General features: G+C 48.2%; 1 long non-coding RNA gene across 1 annotated transcript in view; it reads left to right on the top strand.

Moving 5' to 3' along the window:
* The first annotated feature begins 12,370 nt into the window (after window positions 1-12,370).
* The window catches only part of LOC137534534 (uncharacterized), a 253,052-nt gene continuing 252,045 nt past the window's right edge, over window positions 12,371-13,377 (top strand). Inside the window, exon 1 of the long non-coding RNA XR_011024367.1 lies at window positions 12,371-12,791. This is a non-coding gene — a long non-coding RNA (uncharacterized lncRNA). The remainder of the gene's footprint in view (window positions 12,792-13,377) is intronic.

Genomic DNA, 13,377 nt, shown 5'->3' on the forward strand with positions numbered 1-13,377 from the left:
ATTCTTACACTGTTAATAGCAGGGTTCTCAAACTTTGCACAGTTGGTCACTGGGTGACTGGGATTAATATTCAGGAAAGTGGGTGGAGCCTATAAAAGCCAATCAAAATTCACCTATTGATTTTCACATGGAATATTTAATTGCTGCCATTCTTGCACTGTTAATGGCGCAAGCCTCAAACCTGGTAGAGTTAGTCATTGGGTGACTGGGGGTCAAATTCAGAAAAGGGGTGGAGCCACCGCCAATCAGATTTGTTTCATTTCAATGCAAATTATTGATGCCAAAGACTGCAAAGCTCACAAACTTGGTCACTGAGTAATTGAGTGTTTAGGTGTTAGTGTTAGAAAAAGTGGGTGCAGCCAACACCAGCCAAATTCATACCCGAGCAACACCGGGTTATCAGTAGAGAGAGACAAATACAAATTTTACTGGGAAAATGTAAACTGCAGCCATTCTTACAATGGAAGGGTTCTCAATCTTTGCCCAATTGGTCACTGTGTGACTGGGATTGATATGCAATAGAAATAATCCGCACTCCTCAATAGTACTGGTGTGCAGCTTCCAGGACAAAAAGCATCATACCTTAACCATAAAAAAGAAAAAAGAGGTCTTGGAAATACAGGCTGCATCACCATTCCAAATGTAAACAATCTTTATTGGACACCATGCAAAGAACACATAAAAGCATTTAAAAAGTTACAGCTAACAAGCAGCAACTCACCACAATACATCAATTGCGGACCAATGATCAATAAGTGTCTCACCACCTATGTAAACAATCAGCCCTGTAACTGCTTAAATTGTCAAAAAATGGGTTCAATGATTGAGTCCAATGTAAGGCGATCCCAGACCCGGGTCTAGACCTGAAAATGACATGCTACAATAATAAGCCCTATAGTGACCAAAGTGCTAAGAAATAAGGATAGATATAATGCTCAAAGAACATAAGTGTTCAGGTAAAAGTGCATGAACAGTGCATATAGGGATCAGTAATGCAAGTCAAAAGTTATATATGGGGTTGTAGCATATATATATTGATGCTGGTGATACTGGAGGGTCCTGGAATTGATAGCAGCATTCAGATGAGGGCCAGACGCTCCATGCGTGGCATGGTTAAAGATAACCACTTCCTCAGGAGCAGTGTATCATGGGAACAGGGGTTGCTTAAAGAGACTCTGAAGAGAGAATAAATCTCGCTTCAGAGCTCATAGTTAGCAGGGGCATGTGTGCCCCTGCTAAACCGCCGCTATCGCGCCGCTAAACGGGGGTCCCTTCACCCCCAAACCCACCCCTGCAGGACTTGGTCGCAAAGTTGGTCGTGAAAAATCTCTTCCTGGAGGCAGGGCTAACGGCTGCAGCCCTGCCTCTAGTCGCGTCTATCAAACGCGCATCGCCGCCTCTCCCCCGCCCCTCTCAGTGAAGGAAGACTGAGAGGGGCGGGGGAGAGGCGGAGCTACGCATCTGACAGACGCGCTAGGGGCAGGGCTGCGGCGGTTAGCCCTGGCCCAATGCGGAAGCGCTCCCCCGCTGTACGGAGGGGATTTGGGGGTGAAGGGACCCCCGTTAAGCCACGGGATAGCGGCGTTTTAGCAGGGGCACACATGCCCCTGCTATCTATGAGGTCTGAAGCGAGATTTATTCTCGCTTCAGACTCTCTTTAAGGATTAAACAACATTATATCATGGTACACAAGGGATAATATACATGTAAATAAAGTGATGAACAAAATAATAATATTGAAAATACAGCAGGAAAATCGGCACAAAATGCAGAGCAGAGACATCCCAGGTAAGGGGCGTTACTGTTTGACTCAAACAATAAGTAAATGCAAAGCTATATGGATATAGCCAATCAGGTAAGAGGCACTAAGCATAGCGTCCATGTCCTACCCAATTCAATTTTTGATTTGTCCATTATTTATGTATACTCAGAAAGAGAGAGGAGGGGGATTTTTTGTTGTTTGGTTGCCAAGAGGGAGGTAACAAGACACAAAAAATGTTACGTAAAGTGCATGCTTCAAAATACACCAACAGGGGGAACTTCATCAATCAGTGTGATTGTCGGGTAAGGGAGAGGTTAATGTGGGTTCTGGGGGGTGAGAGAGGTTAGTGTGAGTGGTGGGGGAAGGGAGAGGTCAGTGTGGTTGTCAGGGAAGGGAGAGGTTAGTGTGGGTTCTGGGGGGTGAGAGAGGTTAGTGAAGTGGTGGGGGAAGGGAGAGGCCATGTGTGGTTGTCAGGGAAGGGAGAGGTTACTGTGGATTGTGGGGGGTGGGAGAGGTTAGTGTGGGGGGTGGGGGAGGGAGAGGTCAGTGTGGGTGTTGGTGGGAGGGAAAGGTCAGTGTGGGTGATGGAGAGGTTAATGTGGGTGGAGGGAGAGGTCAGTGTGTGTGTGTGTGGGAGGGGGGTAGAAGTTACTGTGGGTTCTGGGGGGGGGGGTGATAGGTCAGTGTAGGTGATTGGTGGAGGAAGAGGTCAGTGTGGGAGTGGGTGTGTGTGTGTGTGGGGGGGGGGGGATGAGGGAGAAGTTACTGTGGGTTCTGGAGGGGGGTGAGGGATCAGCGTAGGTTGATTGGTGGAAGGAGAGGTCGGTGTGTGTGTGTGTATGGGGGGGGGGGGGGTCAGTGTGGGTGATTGGTGGAGGGAGAGGTCAGTGTGTGTGGAAGGGGGGGGGGATGAAGGTGAAGCTACTGTGGGTTTTGGTGGAGGGGGGGCTGAAGGTGAGGGATCAGCGTGGGTTGATTGGTGGAAGGAGAGGTAAGAGTGTGTGTGTGGGGTGGAGGGGGTTCTTGAGGGAGAAGAAATTACTGTGGGTTCTGGGGGAGGGGTCAGTGTGGGTGATTGGTGGAGGGAGGGAGAGGTCAGTGTGGGTGTGTGAGAAAGAAGTTACTGTGGGTGCTGGGGGGGGGGGGGGGCAGGGGTCAGTGTGGGGGATTGGGGAAGAGGTCAGTGTGGGTGTGTGAGAAAGAAGTTACTGTGGGTGCTGGGGGGGGGGGGGGGAGGGGTCAGTGTGGGGGATTGGGGAAGAGGTCAGTGTGGGTGTGTGGAAGAAGGAGAAGTTACTGCGGGTGCTGGGGGGAGGGGAGGGGTCAGTGAGGGTGCTAGGTGGGAGGGATTAGTGTGGGTGATTGGTGGAGGGAGAGGTCAGTGTGGGTGGGCTGGGGGGGAGAGGTCAGTGTGGGTGTGTGGATGAAGGAGAAGTTACTGCGGGTGCTGGGGGGAGGGGTCAGTGAGGGTGATTGGGCATGAGGGTCAGTGAGGGTGATTTGGGGGGAGATCAGTGTGGGTGCTGCTATCGGGGATGCACATTCTCACCTGCTCCCACATTCCTGTCAGGGCTTCCTCTTCAAAGTGTCCTGGATTGGGGGCGGAGCTTCTCGCGGCCGGGGGCGGAGCTTCTCGGAACCTGGGGCGTGGCTTCTTGCAGCCACCTTTGTTGTATGCAAAAAAGGCATGTGGGGGTCGGGGGGATGTGCCAGAGCCCCTCCCCTCTGCACGTGACCCTCTACTGTGACGAAGCCGCATCTGAGCCTCCAGTGCCGACAGCTCCAGGGTCACGTGACAGCCTCTGTGCTTCTTCCATCACACTACTTTGTTCATAGCTCCTCATCACCGCCACCTGGAGGCCCCAGATAGCATTTCATGTGCCTGCTAGAGACCCCTCCTCCACCCCCAGCAGCGATCTCCCCTGTCTGCCCCCTCTCATCCCCGCAATCTGCCCCCGAACAGCAGATTCCCCGCCGCTAGCGCTGTGACCGCCAGGGGGCGCCCATGGATCGTGGGATTTCCACATGAAAGCGGCGGCATTCCTCCGGGATTCCTGTTCGGGTCTTCGGGGGGAGTCCGGAGATGGAGATATGCGGCTGGTCCCGGGTTTGGGGGTCGCCGATCGCCTGAAAGCCCCGCGAAGAGGCGGGAGAAGAAGCACAAGTGTGGCGCAGCGGCGCGCGGGGGCTGTGTATGTTCTCAATGTGGTCCGCACTCTGAGGCTTTATAAGGAAGCTCCGGTGCGGGAGCGAGGCATTCGCCTATAGACCGCAGAACCGAGCGGGGCTCCTCTGCCGCTGATCGCAGCTCTGATGCCGCAAACCGCAGGAAGGAAGGAATGTTTTAGTAATTATTCTTTTTTATTATTTACACAACAATCATAAAGTCACAAGGATTTCAATACAGCAATTATGGTAATGAAAGCGGTATATATATATATAGTAGCCAGGGGAAAAGTAATGTAAGCTGATATTCCAAATGATATCAGAAATGATGGCTATATGTACCTGTCAAATAGCTAAAGAAAGATCATGTATGTTTTTTTTTGTAACGTTTTACTGTAAATTGTCTTTCCAGATGAAAACTTGACTGATCAGTTGCAGCTGTTTTTTCCCCACCTGATGACCTCACAGTACTCAGATGGGTACAAATAGAGAATGCTGGGATTACCTAATGAATTTACAATACTCAGCTCGGTATAGAGGATTCTGGGATTAGCTGATGGACCTCACAATACTCAGCTGGGTATAGAGGATGCTAGGATTACCTGATGACCTCACAATACTCAGATGGGTATAGAGGATGTTAGGATTACCTGATGACCTCACAATACTCAGCTGGGGATAGAGGATGCTGGGATTACTTGATGACCTCACAATACTCAGCTGGGTATAGAGGATGCTGGGATTACCTGATGACCTCACAATACTCAGCTGGGTATAGAGGATGCTAGGATTACTTGATGACCTCACAATACACAGCTGGGTATAGAGGATGCTGGGATTACCTGATGACCTCACAATACTCAGATGAGTATAGAGGATGCTGGGATTACTTGATGACCTCACAATACTCAGCTGGGTATAGAGGATACTGGGATTACCTGATGACCTCACAATACTCAGCTGGGTATAGAGGATGCTAGGATTACCTGATGACCTCACAATACTCAGCTGGGGATAGAGGATGCTGGGATTACCTGATGAACTCACAGTACTCAGCTGGTTATACAAAGAGGATGCTGGGATCACCTGATGACCTCACAATACTCAGCTGGGTATAGAGGATGCTGGGATTACTTGATGACCTCACAATACTTAGCTGTGTATTGAGGGTGCTGGGATTACCTGATGACCTCACAATATTCAGATGGGTATAGAGCAGTGATGGCTAACATTTCAGAGGCCGAGTGCCCAAACTGCGACCTAAAATCGACTTATCTATCTCCGAGTGCCAATGGGCGGGGTGTTTGCCGAAAAATGGGCATGGCCATGATATTGTATGGGCGGAGCTAACGTAATGATGTAACAGCGAGGCATAAGAAAGCAGTGTTTCCGCCATGATGTGGTGAAACGAGGATTCGCATCATGGGTGTGCAGAAACTGTATGATGCTATTTATACGGTTACCCGCCGTAACCCCAAAGCAGCAAATATAGCCAACTATGACCATTAAGGGCTCATTCACACTATGTGCTGCGCTGTCAGTTTTGACGCAACACACATAATGTAAGATTCATATGGTAACATGAAAGTCAATAGACTTCCATGTTACCATTCACACTACAGGTGTGCGTTCCCATGCTTTACGTTGTAACGCATCTGGGAACATTTTATTGCACAACGCATACGTTTCCCCGATGGGTACAGCTGCCGACGCCCACGCTTTAGCGCACCACAACGTGCATTCCATGCGATCACTGTGTGTTGGCAGCGCATGCATGAAATCACATTCGTGCATACGTTCTGTAGTGTGAATGAGCCCTTAATAATAAATGCAGCAACAGTTACCCCAGACACCAGAAAATAAACGCAATGGGCTTGATTCACAAAAGAGTGCTAACTGTTAGCACGGCCATTTTCGCGTGAATTTTCGCATTGCGCGTGATCGCAAATTTTCGCGCGACACGATAATGTTTTCGCGCGCAAACGCAAATTTGCGTTATCGATTTCGTGGTAAAATTCGCGTTTGCGCGCAAAAACGTCCGTGCTAACAGTTAGCACTCTTTTGTGAATCAAGCCCAATGTGTGCAACATTTCAGCAGAAAATAATGCAATGTTGGTAACATTTCAGCAGAAAATCATGCAATGTGGGCCACATTTCACCAGAAAACAAACGCAGTGGGCCACATTTCACCAGAAAACAAACGCAGCGGGCAGCGTTTCACCAGAAAACAAACGCAGCGGGCCACATTTCACCAGAAAACAAACGCAGTGGGCCACATTTCACCAGAAAACAAACGCAGCGGGCCACATTTCACCAGAAAACAAACGCAGTGGGCCACATTTCACCAGAAAACACACGCAGTGGGCCACATTTCACCAGAAAATAAACGCAGTGGGCCACATTTCAACAAAAAAAACAAACGCAGTGGGCCACATTTCACCAGAAAACAAACGCAGCGGGCCACATTTCACCAGAAAACAAACACAGTGGGCAGCATTTCACCAGAAAACAAACGCAGTGGGCCACATTTCACCAGAAAACAAACGCAGTGGGCCACATTTCACCAGAAAACAAACGCTGAGGGCAGCATTTCACCAGAAAACAAACGCAGCGGGCCACATTTCACCAGAAAACAAACGCAGTGGGCCGCATTTCACCAGAAAATAAACGCAGTGGGCCACATTTCACCAGAAAATAAACGCAGCGGGCCACATTTCACCAGAAAACAAACGCAGCGGGCAGCATTTCACCAGAAAACAAACATAGTGGGCCGCATTTCACCAGAAAACAAACGCAGCGTGCAGCATTTCACCAGAAAACAAACGCAGCGGGCAGCATTTCACCAGAAAACAAACGCAGTGGGCCGCATTTCACCAGAAAATAAATGCAGTGGGCCACATTTCACCAGAAAACAAACGCAGTGGGCCGCATTTCACCAGAAAATAAACGCAGTGGGCCACATTTCACCAGAAAATAAACGCAGCGGGCCACATTTCACCAGAAAACAAACGCAGCGGGCAGCATTTCACCAGAAAACAAACATAGTGGGCCACATTTCACCAGAAAACAAACGCAGCGTGCAGCATTTCACCAGAAAACAAACGCAGCGGGCAGCATTTCACCAGAAAACAAACGCAGTGGGCCGCATTTCACCAGAAAATAAATGCAGTGGGCCACATTTCACTAGAAAATAAACGCAGTGGGCCACATTTCACCAGAAAACAAACGCAGCGGGCAGCATTTCACCAGAAAACAAACGCAGTGGGCCACATTTCACCAGAAAACAAACGCAGTGGGCCACATTTCACCAGAAAACAAACGCAGCGGGCAGCATTTTACCAGAAAACAAACACAGTGGGCCACATTTCACCAGAAAACAAACGCAGCGGGCAGCAATTCACCAGAAAACAAACGCAGCGGGCAGCAATTCACCAGAAAACAAACGCAGTGGGCCACATTTCACCAGAAAACAAACGCAGTGGGCCACATTTCACCAGAAAACAAACGCAGCGGGCAGCATTTTACCAGAAAACAAACACAGTGGGCCACATTTCACCAGAAAACAAACGCAGCGGGCAGCAATTCACCAGAAAACAAACGCAGTGGGCCACATTTCACCAAAAAACAAACGCAGTGGGCAGCATGTCACAGGACATAAACACAATGTGACAAAACATTTTACCAGAAAATAACACAGTGGGCCGCATTTCACCTGCAAAAAAAAGTAATGTACTCACCTGACAGAAGTCTTCTCTCTCGGCTGGGCTCTGGCGCGCATCTCCCCCGGACGTTCCTCCTGCAGTCTCCCGCGCTGCCGCTGACAGGCAGAGTGCAGGGCTACGGGAAGATGGCGCCCGAAGCCCTGTACTGGAGACACAAATAGTCTCCAGTACAGGGCTTCGGCAGCCATCTTGCCGTAGCCCTGGTCTGCCTCCAGGGAGACTGCGGGGCTGCGGGCTATGAACTGGTCTAGTACACGCTGCGGCCAGTTCATAAGCAGCGGAGGCGTGCCAGCAGATTAGGCTACGCATGCCGGGCCCGGCACGCGTGCCATAGGTTCGCCACCGCTGGTATAGAGGATGCTGGGATTACCTGATGACCTCACAATACTCAGCTGGGTATAGAGGATGCTGGGATTACCTGATGACCTCACAATACTTAGCTGGGTATAGAGGATGCTGGGATTACCTGATGACCTCACAATACTCCGCTGGTTATACATAGAGGATGCATATAGGAAGAATAAGTATATGGAATAGAGAACATACAGGCTAGGTGCACACTTAGCAGAAACGCTAACGTTGCAGAACAAAAGCTGCGTTTTTGTCGCTAATGGAAGTCGATGGGCCGCAGGAAAAAATGCATATAAAAACGCATATGTGTTCTCAAACATGCGTTTTTAAAATGCAGGTTTTGTTGCATAATATTCAAAAACGCACATAATGAAAGTCAATGGGAACGCAATGGTATGCGTTTTTTATGCTTGTGTTTTACATGCGTTTTTATATGCGTTTTTATTTAAAAAAATTGTTTTCTGATGTATTTCCGCTTCCTGTTGTCTTCCTAGGGATTAGCATAAAACGCAATTGAAAAGCGCATACAAAACGCATATGGGTTTGTATATGCGAAACACAAATGCATAAAAATGCACACAAACGCTGGAAAATCGCATCTGCAAGGAAAAACCGCACACGTACTAAAAACACACACAAAAAACCCCACACATGACAGACAACGCAACCTTTCACATTCTGTTATGTGTGCACCCAGCCTCAGTCAGTTTTAAGCACTGAGTATTTGCTGAGTGTAAAGGTGGCCATACACTTATAGATTTGCAGCAGATTTGACCATCAGATAGCTTTCTGGCAGATGCCTGTCAAGTCCAATCTGACAGGAATCAATCTGATGTGTCACACACTAGGAACAGGTTTCCAATAGATTTCAGAATGAAATCTATTGGAAATCGATCTAAATGCATTATTGGACCATTAGATCCAATGCAACTCTATGGACCATCGATCTGCTACCAGCAGCAGATCAACCTGGATTTTCCATCCTGTAAGATAGATCAAATTGATCAAAATCGTCCGCAAATCAATCGAATGGGGAATTTGATAGAATTGATTTTTGATCGATCGATTCTATAGAATCGATCGATCGCTGAAATCGACCAGTGTATGGGTCCCTTAAGTGCATTAGTAACCATAACTGTGGATTCATGATTGGCCAGCTTGGTGTTAGTAGTTTTCAGATCATCAAATCATATTTGTGATCTGTACACAGAAACTATGGTAATTAGTAGCCAAATAGAAAGTTATATAAACAGATCACAAATATAATGACTTGATGATCTGAAAACTTCTAACACCAAGCAGGCTAATCCCGGCAAAACGATGGAACGTTTGACATGTTTAGTAGCCTGGTACCAGAGGCGGCCTTTGGGGGTGGCAAGTGGGGCGATCGCCCCAGGCCCCGCACATGAAGAGGGCCCCACATGTCATGCCCGCCATGCCATGCTCATTTTGGTGGTGGTGAAGGAAAGGTCTACAGAAGTCTAGCTGTTTGTGTTCTGAGCAGTGTGTCATTTACAAATACTCAGATTTTCCTATTTAGTTTTACACACCTTATATTTTGCACCCCCTCCCCTCCCTTTTATTGCTTAGGTTTTCGTCTTCAGCGTGCTTTACTATACTATGCCGTTTGCATTTTTTTAATGAATTTCTGCACTGACATGAAGCTTGCCAAATGTCAGATAAGGTCATGTGCAAGAGCCTCAGCCTGAGGGCCCCAGGGGCATTTAGGTCAGTCAAGCATGGACTGGAGCTAGAGGGGGCTCAGGCTGGTTCCAGACTGGCTAGGGATTGGTGCTAGGTTTCATGGGGAGCTAGGGATAGGTAGAGGCTGACTGGGGGGCTAGGGATAGGCACAGTTTGATTACATTATGTATTGTAATTGTTTCTGTATTGGTTGGCTTAGGGGCCTTTAACAAGTTTTTAAACAATAATAAGGCATACTGCTTTAGAGGTGGACAAGCCCATGACTGTGGTGGTACGGTACATGGCCTTCACTTATGCCTCTAGGCCCCACATATGACACTCGCCCCAGGCCCTGCGTACTCTAAGGCCGGCTCTGCCTGGTACACACTTTCAATTATGATTGGCCAATAACTGACCAGTTATACCACCTATGGCTAGGTCCACACTTGTCCGTTCAGGATCAAATCCATTTTAAACGGATCCTTTTTTTCTTTTTTCCTAAACAAAAGAGGCTATGGTAAAGCCACAGGGGACGTTTCCAGTCCGTGGAAACGTCAGCGGGGAGGGGGGTTATTACCCCGCCCCCCCCCTTACCTGGGTCCCCCATCCCCGCTCTCCCTCCAGCTAGTGGGGGTCCTTGAAAATGTTGCAAATCCGGACTGCCCGTTCAGGTTTTAAAAACGGGTCCCCCTGAACGCAGACGGATCCCTTTTTTTTATGGGTGAAGAGAACTGCTATCTTTAACACTGGTATCCGTGGCTCCAGTTTTGATCCGGCCTGAAAAACAGAGCCACAGATACGTTAACGGACCAAGTGTGAACCTAGCTATATGTAGTGTGATTGTTTACCTACACTATCTGCTCATTAAATCCAATATCTGTTGGCTCCCATAGTGCATGTTGGTAAGGTTAGTTAGTGATTGGCCAATCATAACTGAAAGTGTGTACCGGATTTACTCACTGGGAAGACTACATCCTATAGGTGCTATGCCTGGGTCACACCATGCAATTTCCTTCAGATAGACCAGCCTTTCTCCACCTTTTTACCCTGGAGGAACCCTGCAAATAACTTTTGGATCACAAGGAACCCCTGCAAGTAATTTTTTGATCTCGAGGAACCCCTGCATTTATTTTGCAGGAGGCATGGTCTTTAAAAGTATGTGTAGCTGTTTATTTCACTGCCCCTATTACACTGCCACTCATTATACTGTTTTCTGAGCCCTCAATTTAGTGCTTCTTGTTACAGTACCACCTATTATAATGTGCTCTATTATACTTCCCCCACGATGGGGGAAAATGCCAAGGATCCCCTGCAGAGTGCTCAAGGAACCCTGGTTGAGAAAGCCTGAGATAGACGGATTGAATTGATCATTTTCAGCAGATCCGATCTTATTTCAGATCGTTTTTCCAATTAAACTTTCCAAAAACGTCTACAAAAATGCATCAGAAAAATGATCAGAAATCAGATCAGATAGGACCTGTCAGAAATCACTGTTTGGACCCGTCTATCTGACGGGAAATTGCATGGTGTGCATGTACCAGGCATAACAACTAGCTGGAAGTATCTGAGTCATTATCTGATCATGCGTGATATGTGTGAAAGTGGAGATTCCATTCTACAATGGGGCACAGTTCCATCTTATATCTGCTTATTAATGTTACTTTTTCTTTATGGTTATGATTGTCTCGCAAGGTTATATTCTCTACCTCAGGCTTATTAACTCCTTCCATAGAGTCAGGATCAGGCCTGTTTTGTAGGGATGTGCGGCCGCCCTGAGGGCGGTGGAGGGCGCAGTGATGGAGGGGGAGCTGCAGCTGTGTGGAGAGCAGCCCAACCTCTCCCTCCCTTCCTCTCCCGGGCCACCCTCCGTGCTCCCCCTCCGATGCAGAGTAAAGCGCAGCAGGAAGCAATGTAGAGAGCAACAGGAAGTAAGGTAGAGGGCAACTCACCTGCCTGAGTTCCAATCGCCGGTCACTACCCGCTGGCCTCCTCCTCTGCATAGCGCTTATACACACTATACTTCCTGGGGGTACCTATTTAGCAGGAAGTATAGTGTGTATAAGTGGCTATGCAGAGGAGGAGACCAGCGGATAGTGACCGGCGATTGGAACACAGGCAGGTGAGTTGCTCTCTACATTCCTGCTGCGCTTTACTCTGCATCGGAGAGGGGAGCACTGAGGGCGGCCTGTGAGAGGAATGGAGGGAAATGTCGGGTCGCTCTCCCCTCGGCTGTCTCCCCTCTCCATGATGGGGGGAAGAGGGTACCTACCTATCTAGCCGATACTGGGGGCAGCTACCTATCTAACCTATACTGGGGGTACCTACCTATCTAACCTATACTGGGGGCACCTACCTATCTAGCCTATATGGGGAAAACCTACCTATCTAACCTATACGGGGGCAGCCTCCTATCTAACCTATACTGGGGGCACCTACCTATCTAGCCTATACTGGGGGTACCTACCTATCTAACCTATACTGGGGGCACCTACCTACCTAGCCTATATTGGGGGGCACCTACCTATCTAACCTATACTGCAAGCACCTACCTTTCTAACCTATACTGGGGGAAGCTACCTATCCTATACTGCGAGCACCTACCTGTCTAAACTATATTGGAGGCAGCTACCTATCTAACCTATACTGGAAGTACCTACCTATCTAAACTATACTGGGAGTACCTACCTATCTAATCTATACTGGGGGCAGCTACCTATCTAACCTATATTGCTGGTACCTACCTATCTAACCTATACTGGGTCAGCTACCTATCTAACCTATATTGCTGGTACCTACCTATCTAACGTATACTGGGGGCAGCTACCTATCTAACCTATATTGCAGGTACCTACCTGTCTGAAGAAACCCGACGCCGGGTGAAACGCGTCACGTGAGGCTGCGATCATGTGACGGATCTCTGTGTACGGCCTCGCTCTCTCCCCCCAGCATCCTGGTTCCTGCTTCAAAACGCCTGAACAGCAGAAGTAGCCGGTGCACATAAACGGACGTCGGCAGATGAGTGGCACGCAAGGGAACCTGGCATATGGACGTTGCTAATGCCGGAAGTACCCGCCATTATAGCGTAACACTCTTATACAAAAGGACAGGTGAGTCCCGGCGAGTGTCGGTCTGCTTAGAAAAATTGCTGGGTATGTTCTGCATATAAAAAGGGGAGCTAAAGTAAGAGGCTGAAGTCTATTCATCATATGCTGTCCATGACATATGGCACATGACCCGGATACCTATAGAGAACATCACAAGGATTAATAGCATCCGGAGTTTACATAAAGGGGGCCCGAACAAATACGCTATTAATAACTGTTGTTTATGCTTGAATAATAGGAGTGCACTCCAAATTCATCTAGCGCTAGGCCTACCATCCTCTATGAGAACTGCAGCCATTTTTATGGTTTTAAAAGGGGGGGGGGAGAGGGGGGGGGTTTGTTCACACTATGCTTTTGGAATAAAAAATATTTTTGATATGTTGTATATGAGGCTCCCGACTAACTTTTTTGTCATACTTACCTATTTAACCTATACGGGGGGCCGCTACCTATCTAATCTGTACTGGGTGCTTCTACCTATCTAACCTATACTGGAGGCACCTACCTATCTAGCCTGTACTGGGGGCACCTACCTATCTAGCCAATACTGGGGGCATCTACCTATCTAACCTGTACTGGGGGCACCTAC

The sequence above is a fragment of the Hyperolius riggenbachi genome, chromosome 10, assembly GCF_040937935.1.
Source record: "Hyperolius riggenbachi isolate aHypRig1 chromosome 10, aHypRig1.pri, whole genome shotgun sequence".
Lineage (NCBI taxonomy): Eukaryota > Metazoa > Chordata > Amphibia > Anura > Hyperoliidae > Hyperolius > Hyperolius riggenbachi.